The sequence below is a fragment of the Arachis duranensis genome, chromosome 9, assembly GCF_000817695.3.
Source record: "Arachis duranensis cultivar V14167 chromosome 9, aradu.V14167.gnm2.J7QH, whole genome shotgun sequence".
In the NCBI taxonomy this organism is placed as follows: domain Eukaryota; kingdom Viridiplantae; phylum Streptophyta; class Magnoliopsida; order Fabales; family Fabaceae; genus Arachis; species Arachis duranensis.
This window is the reverse complement of record NC_029780.3, coordinates 69,490,490-69,508,158: the sequence shown is the minus strand read 5'-3', so window position 1 is coordinate 69,508,158 and position 17,669 is coordinate 69,490,490. Positions and strand designations below refer to the sequence as shown.

At 38.6% G+C, this 17,669-nt stretch overlaps 1 non-coding gene across 1 annotated transcript; it reads right to left on the bottom strand.

The window, feature by feature from the left end:
* Positions 1 to 3,798: 3,798 nt before the first annotated feature.
* On the bottom strand, positions 3,799 to 3,906 carry LOC127742286 (small nucleolar RNA R71). The gene has a single exon (XR_008003474.1). It is a non-coding gene; the product is annotated as a small nucleolar RNA R71 (small nucleolar RNA).
* Between the last annotated feature and the right edge of the window lie 13,763 nt (positions 3,907 to 17,669).

Here is a 17,669-nt window from a genome sequence, read left to right as displayed (position 1 = left end):
CTCAGTAGTAGTGTAATTGGAATGAGCAGCATCTAAAGTCTTAGACGCATAAGCAATTACAAAAGGATCCTTACCTTTATGTTGAGCCAGTGATGAGGGGATAATTTATACGCTTTTTGGCATTGTTTTTAGATAGTTTTTAGTACGATCTAGCTACTTTTAGGGATGTTTTTATTAGTATTTATGCAAAATTCACATTTCTGGAATTTACTATGAGTTTGTGTGTTTTTCTGTGATTTCAGGTATTTTTTGGCTGAAATTGAGGGGCCTGAGCAAAAATCTGATAGGAGGCTGACAAAGGACTGCTGATGCTATTGGATTCCGACCTCCCTGCACTCAAAATGGATTTTATGGAGCTACAGAACTCCAAATGGCGCACTCTCAACTGCGTTGGAAAGTAGACATTTATGGCTTTCCAGAAATATATAATACTCCATATTTTATTCGAGTTTAGACGATGCAAACTGGCATTCAACTCCAGTTCCATGCTGCATTCTGGAGTAAAACGCCAGAAACACGTCACAAACCAGAGTTAAATGCCAAAAACACATTATAACTTGGCGTTTAACCCCAAGAGAAGCCTCTGCACGTGTAAAGCTCAAGCTCAGCCCAAGCACACACCAAAGTGGGCCCCGGAAGTGGATTTCTGCATTTAGACTTATTCCTATAAACCCTAGTAACTAGTTTAGTATAAATAGAACTTTTTACTATTGTATTAGACATCTTTAGCTTTCCTTAGATCATTCTTGGAGACTATTGATCACATTTGGGGGCTGGCCATTTGGCCATGCCTGGACCTTGATCACTTATGTATTTTCGACGGTGGAGTTTCTACACACCATAGATTAAGGTGTGGAGCTCTACTGTTCCTCGAGTATTAATGCAATTACTATTATTCTTCTATTCAATTCAGCTTATTCTTATTCTAAGATATTCATTCGCACTTCAACCTGATGAATGTGATGATCCGTGACACTCATCACCATTCTCAACCTATGAATGCATGCCTGACAACCACCTCCGTTCTACTTTCGATTGAATGAGTATCTCTTGGATTCCTTAATCAGAGTCTTCGTGGTATAAGCTAGAATCTATTGGCAGCATTCTTGAGAATCCGGAAAGTCTAAACCTTGTATGTGGTATTCCGAGTAGGATTCAGGGATTGAATGACTGTGACGAGCTTCAAACTCGCGAGTGTTGGGCGTAGTGACAGACGCAAAAGAATCACTGGATTCTATTCTGACATGATCGAGAACCGACAGATGATTAGCCGTGCTGTGACAGAGCATTTGGACCATTTTCACTGAGAGGATGGGAAGTAGCCATTGACAACGGTGAAGCCCTACATACAACTTGCCATGGAAAGGAGTAAGAATGATTGGATGAAAACAGTAGGAAAGCAGAGATTCAGAAGGAACACAGTATCTTCATGTGCTTATCTGAAATTCCCATCAATGAATTACATAAGTATCTCTACCTTTATTTTATGCTTTATTTCTCTTTATTTCGAAAACCATTATAACCATTAGAATCCGCCTGACTGAGATTTACAAGATGACCATAGCTTGCTTCATACCGACAATCTCCGTGGGATCGACCCTTACTCATGTAAGGTATTACTTGGACGACCCAGTGCACTTGCTGGTTAGTTGTGCGAAGTTGTGACAAAGTGTGATTCATGTTTGAGAGCTCCAAGTTTATTGGCGTCATTGTTGATGATCACAATTTCGTGCACCAAGTTTTTGGCACCGTTGCCGGAGATTGTTTGAGTTTGGACAACTGACGGTTCATCTTGTTGCTCAGATTAGGTAATTTTCTTTTCAAAAAGTTTTCAAAAAATCTTTCAAAATTTTTTCTTCTTTTTCGTTTTTCAAAAAATTATATAATTTTCGAAAAACCCAAAAAAGTTTTAATAAAATCATAAAAACCAAAAATATTTTGTGTTTCTTGTTTGAGTCTAGTGTCAATTTTTAAGTTTGGTGTCAATTGCATGTTTTAAAAACTTTTGAATTTTTCGAAAATTCATGCATGTGTTCTTCATGATCTTCAAGTTGTTCTTGACAAGTCTTCTTGTTTGATCTTCATATTTTCTTGTTTTGTGTTTTTTTGTTGTTTTTCATATGCATTTTTGCATTCATAGTGTCTAAGCATGAAAATTTTCTAAGTTTGGTGTCTTGCATGTTTTTCTTTTCTTAAAAATTTTTCAAAAATAAGTCTTGATGTTCATTATGATCTTCAAAGTGTTCTTGGTGTTCATCTTGACATTCATAGTGTTCTTGCATGCATCATTGGTTTTGATCCAAAATTTTCATGTTTTGGGTCATATTTGTGTTTTTCTCTCTCCTCATTAAAAATTCAAAAAAAAATAAAAAAATATCTTTTCCTTATTTTACTCAAAATTTTGAAATCTTTGGGTTGACTTAGTCAAAAATTTTTAAAATAAGTTGTTTCTTGTTAGTCAAGTCAAGATTTTAATTTTTAAAAAATCCTATCTTTTCAAAATCTTTTTCAAAAATCAAATCTTTTTCATTTTTCTTATTAATTTTCAAAAATTTTTAAAATTGATTTTCAAAATCTTTTTCTTAATTTTATTTCATAATTTTTGAAAACTTTACTAACAATTAATGTGATTAATTCAAAAATTTGAAGTTTGTTACTTTCTTGTTAAGAAAGGTTCAATTTTAAATTCTAGGATCATATCTTTTAGTTTCTTGTTAGTCAAGTAATCAATTTTAATTTTAAAAATCAAATCTTTTCAAAACAAATTTCAACCATATCTTTTCAATCACATCTTTTTTCAAAATCAATTTCAAAATCTTTTCTAACTCATTATCTTTTCAAAATTGACTTTCAAATCTTTTTCAACTAACTAATTAACTTTTTGTTTATTTCTAATCTTTTTCAAAACCACATAACTACTTTTCTCTCTCTAATTTTCGAAAATCACCTCCCTCTTTTTCAAAATTCTTTTTAATTAACTAATTGTTTCAAATTTTAATTTTAATTTTATTTCTTATCTTAATTTTCGAAAATCCCCTAACTTTTTTTTTCAAAAACAATTTTCGAAATTCTCTCCCTCTCATCTCTTTCTATTTATTTAGTTAATTACTAACACTTCTCTTCATCTAAAAATTCAAACTCTCTTCTCCTCTATGTTCGAATTTTTCTCATCCTTCTTCTATTCTCTTCTTCTTGTACTCACATAAAGGAATCTCTATACTGTGACATATAGGATTTCTCTTCCTTTTCTGTTTTCTTCTTTTTCATATGAGCAGGAGTAAGGACAAGGACATTCTTGTTGAAGCAGATACTGAACCTGAAAGGACTCTAAAGAAGAAACTAAGAGAAGCTAAAGCACAACAAATCAGAGAAAACCTTACAGAGAATCTCGAAAAAGAAGAAGACATGACCGAACCCAACAACAATGCAAGGAGGATGCTTGGTGATTATACTACACCTACTTCCAATTTTTATGGAAGAAGCATATCAATCCCTGCCATTGGAGCAAACAATTTTGAGCTGAAGCCTCAACTAGTTGCTCTAATGCAATAGAACTGCAAGTTTCATGGACTTCCATCAGAAGATTCCTATCAGTTTTTAACTGAATTCTTGCAGATCTGTGATACTGTTAAGACTAATGGAGTAGATCCTGAAGTCTACAGGCTCATGCTTTTCCCTTTTGCTGTAAGAGACAGAGCTAGAACATGGTTGGACTCACAACCTAAAGATAGCCTGGACTCTTGGGATAAGCTGGTCACGGCCTTCTTGGCTAAGTTCTTTCCTCCTCAAAAGCTCAGCAAGCTTAGAGTGGATGTTCAGACCTTCAAGCAAAAAGATGATGAATCCCTCTATGAAGCTTGGGAAAGATACAAGCTGTTGACCAAAAAGTGTCCTTCTGACATGCTTTCAGAGTGGACCGTTTTGGATATATTCTATGATGGTCTATCTGAGTTCTCTAAGATGTCACTGGACCATTCTGCAGGTGGATCCATTCACCTAAAGAAAACGCCTGCAGAAGCTCAAGAACTCATTGACATGGTTGCAAATAACCAGTTCATGTACACTTTTGAAAGGAATCCTGTGAATAATGGGACGCCTCAGAGGAAGGGAGTTCTTGAAATTGATGCTCTGAATGCCATATTGGCTCAGAACAAAATGTTAACTCAACAAGTCAACATGATTTTTCAGAGTCTGAATGGATGGCAAAATGCATCCAACAGTACTAAAGAGGCATCTTCTAAAGAAGAAGCTTATGATCTTGAGAACCCTACAATAGCAGAGGTGAATTACATTGGTGAACCCTATGGGAACACCTATAATTCCTCATGGAGAAATCATCCAAATTTCTCATGGAAGGATCAACAAAGGCCTCAACAAGGCTTTAATAATGGTGGAAGAAACAGGCTTAGCAATAGTAAGTCTTTTCCATCATCTTCTCAGCAACAGACAGAGAATTCTGAGCAGAGCCCCTCTAGCTTAGCAAACATAGTCTCTGATCTATCTAAGGCCACTTTAAGTTTCATGAATGAAACAAGGTCCTCCATTAGAAACTTGGAGGCACAAGTGGGTCAGCTGAGTAAGAAAATTATTGAAACTCCTCCTAATACTCTGCCAAGCAATACAGAAGAGAATTTGAAAAGAGAGTGCAAGGCCATTGATATAATCAATATGGCCAAATGCACAAAGGAGGAGAAGGACATGAATCCCAGTGAGGAAGGCCTCCTGGGACGTCCTCCAGACAGAAAGGAGTTCCCTATTGAGGACCTAAAGGAATCTGAGGCTCATATAGAGACCATAGAGATTCCATTAAACTTCCTTCTGTCATTCATGAGCTCTGAGAACTATTCTTCCTCTGAAGAGGATGAAGATGTAACTGAAGAGCAAGTTGCTCAATATCTAGGAGCCATCATGAAGTTGAATGCTAATTTGCTTGGTAATGAGACTTAGAAAGATGAACCTCCCTTGCTCACTAGTGAACTAAATACATGGGTTCAGCAAACTCTACCTCAAAAGAAACAAGATCCTGGTAAATTCTTAATACCCTGTACCATAGGCACCATGACCTTTGAGAAGGCTCTGTGTGACTTGGGGTCAGGTATAAATCTTATGCCACTCTCTGTAATGGAGAATTTGGGGATCTTTGAGGTACAAGCTGATGGTGTTCTTGTGGAAAAACGAATTTCCAACACACAAATCTAATCGGCAAGTATACCGGTCGCATCAAGTAGTAATAACTCACTTAGAGTGAGGTCAATCCCATAGGGATTGATGGATTAAGCAACTTTAGTGGGTGATTAGTTTAGTCAAGCTAACATTGAGTGAATTATGTGAAAAGTGACCAACAGAATATAAATTGCATGGAATTAAAAGTGCAGAAGCTAAATTGGACAGAAACTTAAATGGGCGGAAGCTTAAATGACAAGAAATTAAAGGAAGCAGTAAATTAGAACTCATATCAATTACAGAAAATTAAACTTGCAGGAAAAATAAATTGGAGGCAGTGCAACAGAATGTAAAAATTGCAGAGAATAAAATTGTAGCAGAAAAGTAAATCAGCAAAAAAGCTCAATTCAATTATAAAATCTAAAAAGACAAGTGAAGATCTCAATTCCTTCCTTGATCCAACAGAGAACAAATTGCAGATGAAAGAAAGAAGAAGGCAGAAAATGAAAGCTCAAATTCAATTCTCAATTCACTAAGATTATGCAGAAGAGCAAAGAGATTTCAGACCAAGTGAAACAGAATTCCTTCAATTCTTGTTCCAGAATTTAAAACAGAAAAGAAAACTAAAGAGAGAGATCTCTATCCTACTCCTAGTGCTCCCTAGTGGAGCCAACTTCCCTTCTAAAATGAAAATGATGCCTTATATAGGCTTTTTACAAAATGAAAATGAAAATGAAATTGAAAACATTTGCAAAAATTAAAAACAGAATCAAAAATAGCAGAAGAAACAGCAAACCCTGGAGGAAGAGCTTACTGGCCTTTAAACGCCAGTAAGGAGCATCTGTCTAGCGTTTAACGCCAGAACAGAGCATGAAGTTGGCGTTGAACGCCAGAAACAAGCAGCAGTCTAGCGTTTAAACGCCAGGATTACACCCTGAGGAGAGCTGGCATTAAACGCCAGCAACAAGCATGGAAGTGGCGTTCAACGCTAGAAACATGCTGCAGATTGGCGTTGAACGCCCAAAACAAGCATGGAAGTGGCGTTTAACACCAGAAACATGCTGCAGTCTGGCGTTAAACACCAGGATTGCATAAAGAAGGTGTTTACACGCCTAATTGGTGCAGGGATGATAAATCCTTGACACCTCAGGATCTGTGGACCCCACAGGATCCCCACCTACCTCAACTCACTCTCTCTCTTCTTCATACTCTTCCCCAAATACCCTTCATCAATCACATCAATCTCTCTTCCCCATTACCTCCTCATCACTCACACCCATCTACTTTTCCCCATAAACCCCACCTACCTTCAAATTCAAAATCCTTTCCCTCCCAAACCCAACCCTAGAGGCCGAAACCCAACCCCTCTCCCTCCACTATATAAACCTCTGTATCCTTCTTCATTTTCACACAACACAACCCTCTCTTCTCCCTCTTGGCCGAATACACATCTCTCTCCCTCTTCTCAATTTCTTCTTCTTCTTCGTCTATTCTTTCTTCTTTTGCTCGAGGACAAGCAATAATTCTAAGTTTGGTGTGGTAAAAGCATAGCTTTTTTGTTTTTCCATAACTATTTATGGCACCTAAGGCCAGAGAAACCTCTAGAAAAAGGAAAGGGAAGACAAAAGCTTCCACCTCCGAGTCATGGGAGATGGAGGGATTCATCTCAAGGGTCCATAGCTCAGTAGTAGTGCATTTGACTGCACATCAAGAGGGCCCACTCATGGACCTCAACAAGAGTAAGAGGAATTTCCTCATCAAGAAATCCCTGAGATACCTCAGAGGATACATTTTCCTCCACACAATTATTGGGAGCAACTAAGGATAGGAGCACCAAAATCACTAGGGATCAAGCAACAGAGGCAAGGAAGAGACATAGAGGAGCTTAAGAACACCATTGGTCCTTCAAGAAGAAGGCGCCACCATCACTAAGGTGGACTCATTCCTTAACTTCCTTGTTCTTATCTTTCTATTTTTTTTTTATTTTTGAGCTTCATGTTTGTCTATGTTTGTGTCTTTATTACATGATCATTAGTATTTAGTAACTATGTCTTAAGGCTATGAATAATTCCATGAATCTTTCAGCTTTCTTAAATGAAAAATGTTTTTAATATAAAAGAACAAGAAGTACACGAGTTTTGAATTCATCCTTGAAATTAGTTTAATTATATTGATGTGGTGACAATACTTTTTGTTTTCTGAATGAATGCTTGAACATTGCATATTTTAGATCTTGTTGTTTATGAATGTTAAATTGTTGGCTCTTGAAAGAATGATGAAAAAGAGAAATGTTGTTGAGGATCTGAAAAATCATAAAATTGATTCTTGAAGCAAGAAAAAGCAGTGAAGAACAAAGCTTGCGAAAAAAAGTGGCGAAAAAAATTTAAAGAAAGAAAAAGAAAAAGCAAGCAGAAAAGCCAATAGCCCTTAAAACCAAAAGACAAGGGTAAAAAAGGATCCAAGGCTTTGAGCATCAATGGATAGGAGGGCCCACCAAAAGGCAAGGGTAAAAAGGATCCAAGGCTTTGAGCATCAATGGATAGGACGGCCCAAGGAAATAAATCCAGGCCTAAGCAGCTAAATCAAGTTGTTCCTAACCATGTGCTTGTGGCATGCATGTCCAAGTGAAAAGCTTGAGACTGAGTGGTTAAAGTCGTGATCCAAAACAAAGAGAGTGTGCTTAAGAACTCCGGACATCTCTAACTGGGGACTTCAGCAAAGCTGAGTCACAATCTAAAAAGGTTCACCCAGTCATGTGTCTGTGACAGTTATGTATCCGGTGGTAATATTAGAAAACAAAGTGCTTAGGGCCACGGCCAAGACTCATAAAAGTAGCTGTGTTCAAGAATCAATCTACTTAACTAGGAGAATCAATAATACTATCTGAAGTCTGAGTTCCTATGGATGCCAATCATTCTAAACTTCAAAGGATAAAGTGAGATGCCAAAACTGTTCAAAAGCAAAAAGCTACAAGTCCAGCTCATCTAATTAGAACTAATATTCATTGATATTTTGAGATTTATAGTATATTCTCTTTTTTTTATCCTATTTGATTTTCAGTTGCTTGGGGACAAGCAACAATTTAAGTTTGGTGTTGTGATGAGCGGATAATTTATACGCTTTTTGGCATTGTTTTTAGATAGTTTTTAGTAGGATCTAGCTACTTTTAGGGATGTTTTTATTAGTTTTTATGCAAAATTCACATTTCTGGACTTTACGACGATTTTGTGTGTTTTTCTGTGATTTCAGGTATTTTCTGACTGAAATTGAGGAACCTGAGAAAAAATCTGATAGGAGGTTGACAAAGGACTGCTGATGCTGTTGGATTCTGACCTCCCTACACTCGAAATAGATTTTCTCGAGCTACAGAACTCCAAATGGCATGCTCTTAATTGCGTTAGAAAGTAGACATCTAGGGCTTTTCAGCAATATATGACAGTTTATACTTTATTCGAGTTTAGATGACACAAACTGGCATTCAACTCCAGTTCCATGCTACATTCTGGAGTAAAACGCCAGAAACACGTCACAAACCAGAGTTAAACGCCAAAAACACGTTACAACTTGGCGTTTAACCCCAAGAGAAGCTTCTACACGTGTAAATCTCAGACTCAGCCCAAGCACACACCAAAGTGGGCCCCGAAAGTGGATTTCTGCACTTAGACTTATTCCTATAAACCCTAGTAAATAGTTTAGTATAAATAGAACTTTTTACTATTGGATTAGATATCTTTAGCTTTCCTTAGATCATTTTTGGAGACTATTGATCACGTTTGGGGGCTGGCCATTCGGCCATGCATGGACCTTGATCACTTATGTATTTTCAACGGTAGCGTTTCTACACACCATAGATTAAGGTGTGGAGCTTTGCTGTTCCTCGAGTATTAATGCAATTACTATTATTCTTCTATTCAATTCAGCTAATTCTTGTTCTCAGATATTTATTCGCACTTCAACCTGATGAATGTGATGATCCGTGACACTCATCACCATTCTCAACCTATGAACGCGTGCCTGACAACCACCTCCGTTCTCCTGTCGATTGAATGAGTATCTCTTAGATTCCTTAATCAGAGTCTTCGTGGTATAAGCTAGAATCCATTGGCAGAATTCTTGAGAATCCGAAAAGTCTAAACCTTGTCTATGGTATTCTGAGTAGGATTCAGGGATTGAATGACCGTGACGAGCTTTAAACTCGGGAGTGTTGGGCATAGTGACAGACGTAAAAGAATCACTAGATTCAATTTCGACATGATCGAGAACCGACAGTTGATTAGCCATGCTGTGACAGAACATTTGTACCATTTTCACTAAGAGGATGGGAAGTAGCCATTGACAACGATGAAGCCCTACATACAGCTTGCCATGGAAAGGAGTAAGAATGATTGGATGAAAATAGTAGGAAAGCAGAGATTCAGAAGGAACACAGTATCTTCATGTGCTTATCTGAAATTCCCATCAATGAATTACATAAGTATCTCTACCTTTATTTTATGCTTTATTTCTCTTTATTTTCGAAAACCATTATAACAATTAGAATCCGCCTGACTGAGATTTACAAGATGACCATAGCTTGCTTCATACCGACAATCTCCGTGGGATCGACCCTTACTCACGTAAGGTATTACTTGGACGACCCAGTGCACTTGCTGGTTAGTTGTGCGAAGTTGTGACAAAGTATGATTCACGTTTGAGAGCTCCAAATTTATTGGTGCCATTGTTAATGATCACAATTTCGTGCACCAGCCAACGCCGCTCCTACTGCATGATTGGAAGCATCACACATAATTTCAAATGGCTGACTCCAGTTTGGTCCTCTCACATATGGAGATTGAGTCAGGGCAGTTTTCAGCTTATCAAAAGCTTGTTTACAACTTTCACTGAACTCGAACTCAATATCTTTCTGCAGCAATCTGGATAAAGGCAATGCTACCTTACTAAAGTCCTTAATAAATTTCCTGTAAAAACCTGAATAGCCAAGGAACGAACGAACTTCCCTCACGGAGGAGGGGTAAGGTAAACTGGAAATAACTTCCACCTTTGCTGGATCTACGAAAATGCGAGTATTAGACACAACATGTCCTAGTACAATCCCTTGTTTTACCATAAAGTGACATTTTTCAAAATTTAATACAAGGTTTGTACTAACACATCTATCCAACACTCTAGATAAACTATCCAAGCAAAGGCTAAATGAATCACCATATACGCTAAAATCATCCATAAAAACCTCCATATAGTTCTCAATGAGGTCAGAGAAAAGACTCATCATGCACCTTTGGAAAGTAGCTGGTGCATTGCATAAGCCAAAGGGCATTCTCTTATAAGCATAAGTTCCAAAAGGACACGTAAAAGTAGTATTTTCCTGATCTTCAGGAGCTATATGAATTTGAAAATAGCCTGTATAACCATCTAAAAAGCAATAATGGGATTTACCTGACAGGCGATCAAGCATCTGATCAATGAATGGCAAGGGGTAATGATCCTTGCGAGTGGCTTGGTTGATACGCTTATAGTCAATGTAAACTCTCCATGAATTATGCACTCTAGTTGTCAGAAGCTCTCCATGCTCATTCCGTACTATTGTGATTCCAGACTTCTTAGGCACTACTTGTACTGGACTGACCCATTCGCTATCTGAGATGGGATAAATGATATCTGCTTCAAGTAGCCTGGTCACTTCTTTCTTGACAACTTCTAAGATGGTGGAATTCAGTATTCTTTGAGGTTGATGGACAGGCTTTGCTCCTTCTTCTAAGAATATTCTGTGCTCACAAACTTGAGGGTTGATGCCTACTATATCCACCAAGCTCCAACCAATTGCTTTCTTATATTTTCTCAGCACACTGAGTAACTGGTCTTCTTGTTGAGAAGTGAGTTCCCTTGCAATGATAACTGGGAACTTCTGCTCATCCTCAAGGTAAGCGTACTTGAGGTATGGAGGGAGGAGCTTTAATTCTAATTTCCGCTCATAGCCAAGCTCTAGAGCATCCGGAGCTGGTGATAATGGCAAAATGCTCTAATTGTCTTCAGAAAGTGTCCCCACACTTGGACCTTGCCCTATGTACTTCTCTTCTAATTCTTCCTAGTAAACTTCATCTATAGTTTCATCAATGATGTCACACTGGGAGATAGAATGATCTTCCGGAGGGTGCTTCATAGCTTCATTTAAACTGAACTTCACTATTCTGCCATCTATCTCAAAAGAGTAAGTTCCTGAGAATGCATCCAGCTTGAACTTTGAAGTCTTCAAGAATGGTCTTCCAAGTAGGATTGATGATGGCCTCCATGAGTCATTAGGGGGCATTTCCAGGATATAGAAGTCAATGGGAAATATGAGCCCCTTAATGCTTACTAATACATCTTCAGCAATTCTAACCACTGTAATAATGCTTTTATCTGCTAACACAAAATGAGCTGCCGACCTTTTTAAGGGAGGGAGCCTCAAGGTATCATATATAGACAAAGGCATTATACTAACACACGCTCCTAAATCACACATGCAGTCAGAAAATATCACACCTCCAATGGTACAGTTAACCATACATGGACCTAGATCACTACATTTTTCAGGTATACCTCCCATTAAAGCAGAGATAGAACTATCTAAACGAATAGTTTCTAATTTATTAATTTTATCTTTATGTATACATAAATCCTTTAGAAACTTCGTATATTTAGGTACTTGTTGAACAACATCAAAAAGGGGAACAGTTACCTCAACCTTTTTGAATATTTCTACCATTTTGGGATCAAGTTCCATCTGTTTTTTGGGTTTCCTTGCGAGTTGTGGAAAGGGGATAGGACGGGCATTATCCGCGGCTTCAGCATCCTTTGGTGCTTCATTCTGTAGTTGAGCTTCTTCTTCTTCAGCATCTTCCGCTTCCACTACATCTTCAGCTGAAGTGTGTTCTGGTAGGCTTGGCTCTTCATGGTTCCTCTCCTGTAATGTGGTTCCAGACCTCAAGGTGATGGCATTGATGCCACCCTTGGGGTTGGGTAATGGTTGAGAAGGGATTCCACTGGAGCTCAAAGGCTGGTTGTTGGAGTTATTTAGTGATCCAATCTGTGAGACAAGAGCTTGCAAGGTAGTCTTTAGACCATTTAGAGTAGAAGCAAGGTTGTTTTCCATGGCATGCTGTCTCCGATCAATAGATTATAGTAACTCATCATTAGAAGATGAAGAGGGATAAGTGATCTGAGGGGTCTGCTGAAATGCTTGGGGCTGCCTTAGATGAGGTGCTATGTAAGCCTGATTCTGATTTTACTGTCTGATATTGTTATTATTATTCCACCTCTGGTTTCCATTATTATCTCTGCCTCCTCTGTTATGATTGTCCCTCTAACCATGGTTAGAATTATCTCTCCAACCTTGGTTGAAATTGTCCTGCCATCCATGGTTGTAGCTGCCACCTTGATTGTATCCTTGATTTGGGCGGTCATAGAAGTTATGAGTGGCTGCCATAGTGTTGTCTTCCTGTTGGAGCTGCGGACATTCATCAGTATAATGACTATAATCAGCACAGATCCCGCATACTCTTTGTGGAACCAACTATTGGCTTTGTTGTGGTGGGGAAGGCTGAGCTTGTTGAGCTTGTTGTTGACTCAACTGCATCTGCTTCAGTAAGTTGGTCATTTCACATATACTCTGAGTTAGAGCAGTAGTCCCTCTACTAAAGGATACCTCTGCAACAGCTTTTGAGTGGCTTTGCCTCTGCCTGTGATTCCTAGTGGATTCAGCTAAGTCGCTGATCAATTGCCATGCTTCATCAATGGTCTTGTACTTTTTCATAGACCCATTGCTAGCACCTTCCAATGTGGTCTTATCTTGAGGCTTCATGCCCTGTGTGAAGTAGCCGAGCAACACCAACTTGTCAATCATGTGGTGGGGACATGCTTCCAGAAGATTATTGAAGCGCTCCCAATATTCTAAAGAGTCTCAGATTTGCCTTGAATAATCATGGAAATTTCTTTCCTAAATCTATCAGTAACTTCAGCTGGAAAGTATTTTTCCAAAAATTCTATTCTAAGCGTATCCCAGTTAGCAACAGTCACTCCAAGTTGAGTGTAGTACCACTCTCTCACCTTTCCCTCAAGAGAGAACAGGAAGGCTTTTAACAGAATAGAAGTTTCATCTGTACCATCAAGCTTAACAGTAGAGCAGGCTGTCTGGAAATCCCTAAGGTGCTTGATAGGCTCATGAGCAGGTAAGCCATGAAACTTGGGCATCAAGTTGAGTAGTGCAGTCTTTAGTTCGAAATCTGCAGCCACCGCTGGGTGATGCGCTTGATACGGTTGCAGTGTAAAATCTGGGGCTCTAGCTTCCTGGATAGTAACTCTCCTAGGTGCTGCCATGTTACCTGCACGTGAGTCAACTGAATCAGTAGTAGAGGAGCTTGTTTTTTCCTCAAATGGCGGTTCAGATTCACCCTCAGATGAGACTGGTGAATCGATGAAAATCACTTCACCACCCTCAGAGGCTAACCGACGTCGAGCTCGCCTAATATGTGAAATAGTTCTTTCAATTTTAGGATCAAAGGCGGCTAAGCTCGGATCAGGCAATGAACGCGTCATTCAATGGAAGAAACACACAGCTCATTGTGACAAAGACAAAATAAAATAAAATGCAAATAAATAAATTCCAACCAATAAATTAGCACACTATTGCAACTCCCCAACAACGGTGCCAAAAATTGATGTGGCAGAAATTGGGATATTAAGAAATTAATGTAAGAGATACGTAGCAAGTACAGTTCTTAACCAGCAAAAATCCACTTGTCAATTTAGAAAAGGGTTGTCACAAATTTTAGAAATAAAAATACTGGGAGTATAAGTCCCAGGTCGTCTCCCAACGAGTTGCAGAAAGATGTGCTATTTTATTAATCAGAGGTTTTCCAAAATGTTTGAGTTTGATAAATAGGAATTTAAATCAGAGAATTTATGTAATTCAAATAAAAACCTTGATTGGGAGAAGATTAATCGGAAGTTCTATCCTTATTGGATTTCTCTCAAGATCAATTGATAATTGAAGTTTGTTTCTACTTAGTTATCCTTTACTGAGTAAAGGAAAGTCATGTAAGTTGGAAGTCTACTTCTATTCACAAGTTCTAATCCTCTCCCTTGGGAAGGATTAGTGTTAGTGACTAGAGAGCCAGCCAACAATAAACCCAATTACAATTTAGCTCTTGAGTGTTCCAACTCAAGGTTCTCCTTTTAATCAACTCCCAATCAAGTTAGAGAACTACTCCATTATCATGGATGTAAACTTCACAAAATTAAAAAGGGAAATAAAGAAAGACATGATAAACAATAACAAAAAAGATCAATTAAAATTAAAAATGGTTCTTGTATTAATAAATTAAAAAAAATAATCCAATTGTAACTCTGGAAAAATTAAGGATATGAAAGAGTAAGCGAAAAGTAAGAAAATAAACTAGAATGATGAAGTCTTGGCGGAGGTAATAACTCTTCTCAATATCCCAATCCAAAAAGCAATAAAACAAAATTCTAAGAACTATGAATGTGTAGAGAGAAAACCTAGAGGAGGAGTAAAATCAGATCTAAAAACTAAAACTATGCAGAATGAGAGTCGTCCTTAATCTCTACATGTTCCCTGGCTCTAATCTGCGTTTCTGGGCCGAAAACTAGGTTAAAACGCAGTCCAGAATCCACGCCAGTGATTTATGTAAATTCTACAAATCTCACACATCACGCGACCGCGTCATTCACGCGTTCGCGTCATCCATCATTTTTCCTTGCCACGCGTGTGCGTCGTCCACGTGTTCGCATCACTCGTGCAAATTTCAATCCACGCGCTTGCGTCAGGCACACGTTCGCGCCACCGTGATTTTCTCTAATTCACGCAGATGCGTGAGCCATCCGTCCGCGTCGCTTCTCGCTGGTCATCTCCTCAATTTCTTATGTTCCTTCCATTTTTGCAAGCTTCCTCTCCATTCTCTAAGCCATTCCTGCCCTATGAAGCCTGAAACACTTAACACACAGATCACAGCATCGAATGGTATAAAGGAGAATAAAAATATACAATTAAAAGATCTTTAGGAAGCATGTTTTTAATCATAGAACAATTTTGGGAAGGACTTGTAATATCATGCTAATCATATGAATAAGTGGGTGAAAGACTTAATAAAACCACTCAATTAAACACAATATAAATCATAAAATAATGGTTTATCACTCAGTCTCTGTCACTAGAGCTTTGGTCTGGCCGTGTGACCGTGAACTTGGCACTGAGGGCATCGTTTGGGTTCTGCAAGCGAGGTCAGAAAACCATGGAGTGTCTTGACGTCCCATTGCATGTCCATTGCTTTTCCCGAAGGAGAGTTTCGACAGTTGCAGTTTTCTAGGCATTATAATGACGCTTTTAATGCCACGGGATTTTTTGGATTCTCTTTCCAACTTTTCCTTTCAACCCTTCGTGTTTTATTTGAAAAGTTGGGTGTTTTGTGTGTAACCGTCTCTTTGTTATGTACCTCTTTTCTTCATAACTCCTTCTTCTTCTTCTTCTTCTTCTTCTTCTCATTTTGCTGATTTTCATACCTTCTTTTTGCTACTTGCATTTTGGCTGGTCTCATTTGTGCATTGTGTGTTTGCTTGTCTGTTTTTCGTGTTGTTCCTTCTTTCTTTGCTTACTTCAGACAATCAGGTTAGTATTTTGCTCTGTACCTTCTTTCTTTGCTACTTGCTTATTTTTTCTGTGTTTTGCTTTCGATTGTTCTTGTTTATGCATTTCTCTATTTTTGGGTTCTTTTTTTGAGTGGGAGTGATAGAGAATCAAGGAGTGTGTGCCACTATTTTTGGTGTAGTTTTGTGATAAGTAGGAGGGAAATATGTTTGTCTTTTGGGGCTTCCTTTGAGTGTGTTTAGTTTATGGTTTTATTCTCATTTGGCCAATAGGGCTAATGGGGTGCCCTTCCCTTTTTTAGGTATGGCACTGTAGAGGAGTGAGGGCCCTAGGGCTCCCATTGTCCCGGCTGAAGGTATTCTTAACACGTATTCCTGGGTGACCTCCGATGTGTGGAGGACACCATTGCGATTGATGGAGGTGAACCTCTAGAGGCTCTGTGATGAAGGAGCTATTTGCGAGGATGGTGAGGTAGAGTGTCAATATTAGCTCGTGCTCCTCAGGTTGGATGAGAGGGTATGCTATATAAACCCTGACTCCCCCCGAGTTGCCGATTGGTTGTGGATCTACCAATCCATGTTCATGTAACTGGGGATGCTGCTCTCTTTCTCGGATTTTGTACATGTGCTGCTTAATCAGTGTTCGGTCTCAGCTGTAACCTAACAGTTGGGCGGCCATCCGAACTTTTGACTTGGTCTATGATTACTTGGAGCTTTCTGCTCGGGTGGAGGTGTTTCTATTTTTCTTTTTATGTACCCTTCTGACCAAGGAGGAAAAACATAAAAAGAGTTACATGTCATTCCGGGCTCAACCATACTAGCAAATTTTTGGGTTACTTGAAGATTCTTTCATTGGTTTAAAGGGGAGTACTTTAGAGTGTGCCCTACTCGAGGGCACCATCCCTTTTGGTTGACCCTAGAGGGGGAACGCCGGTTTGTGACGTATTGGAATTTCTGGGCTAGTGCATCGTACTTGACACGCGTGACTTACAAGGGGTTATCTCTCAAGAATAAAGACATTGCTGATGTGTTGTGGTCAGCTTTTGGAGAACGGCTGTTGAACCCTCGGGACGTCATGGGTGATCCGGTGATGTGCCAAACTTATATTGGTGTGTGTTTAATGGCAAGATTGAAGGCTGCCATATCCCAGGAGCAGGGCGGGGAGTCTTTGCCATCAACACTGATGATTGGCCCAGAGCGGGTTTCAAATTTCTCAAGATAGAACATCTGCATTGCATGTATATTCCAAACCCAACAATTGGCCAACAATCAAATTTTAATTTCAAGATGCCACAATCAATACAAAATAAACCGGGCCTGGGTCGTGTTCCCTAAGAGTTGCAATGAAATGCTCAATTATTGGCTTTGGAGGAATTGGGGGTTTTGATTATAAGAGGCAAGAAATTAAAATGGCAAGTAATTAAATGGGAAGCAAGTAAAAGCAATGAAAATGAAAATTAAATGGCAAAAAAGGCTCTTGGCAAGAATTAGGGAATTAAGGACTCTTATCCTAATTATAGACCACAAACATGGTAATTGTGTAGAATTAATTCCAATTAGTCAATCTTAACATAGAAAACTAGTCAAAAGGGCATAATTGATTTCAATCTACAAGTTCTAGCCAACTCTATTAATGTAAGGCTTAGAGTTAGTGGAAACGAAATCAACTAACAATCCTCACACAATGTAGAATGGACATCCATCACTCAAGTTCACCTAATTACCCAATTTCCTAACCAAGAGTGTGAAAAACTAGGCAAAAATCCAACTAAGCATTTTATCAAACACTTAGAAGGTATAAAAGAAAAGCATGGTAAAATAACAAGAGATAATAAAATCTACAACTACCAATTGCAAGAAAATAA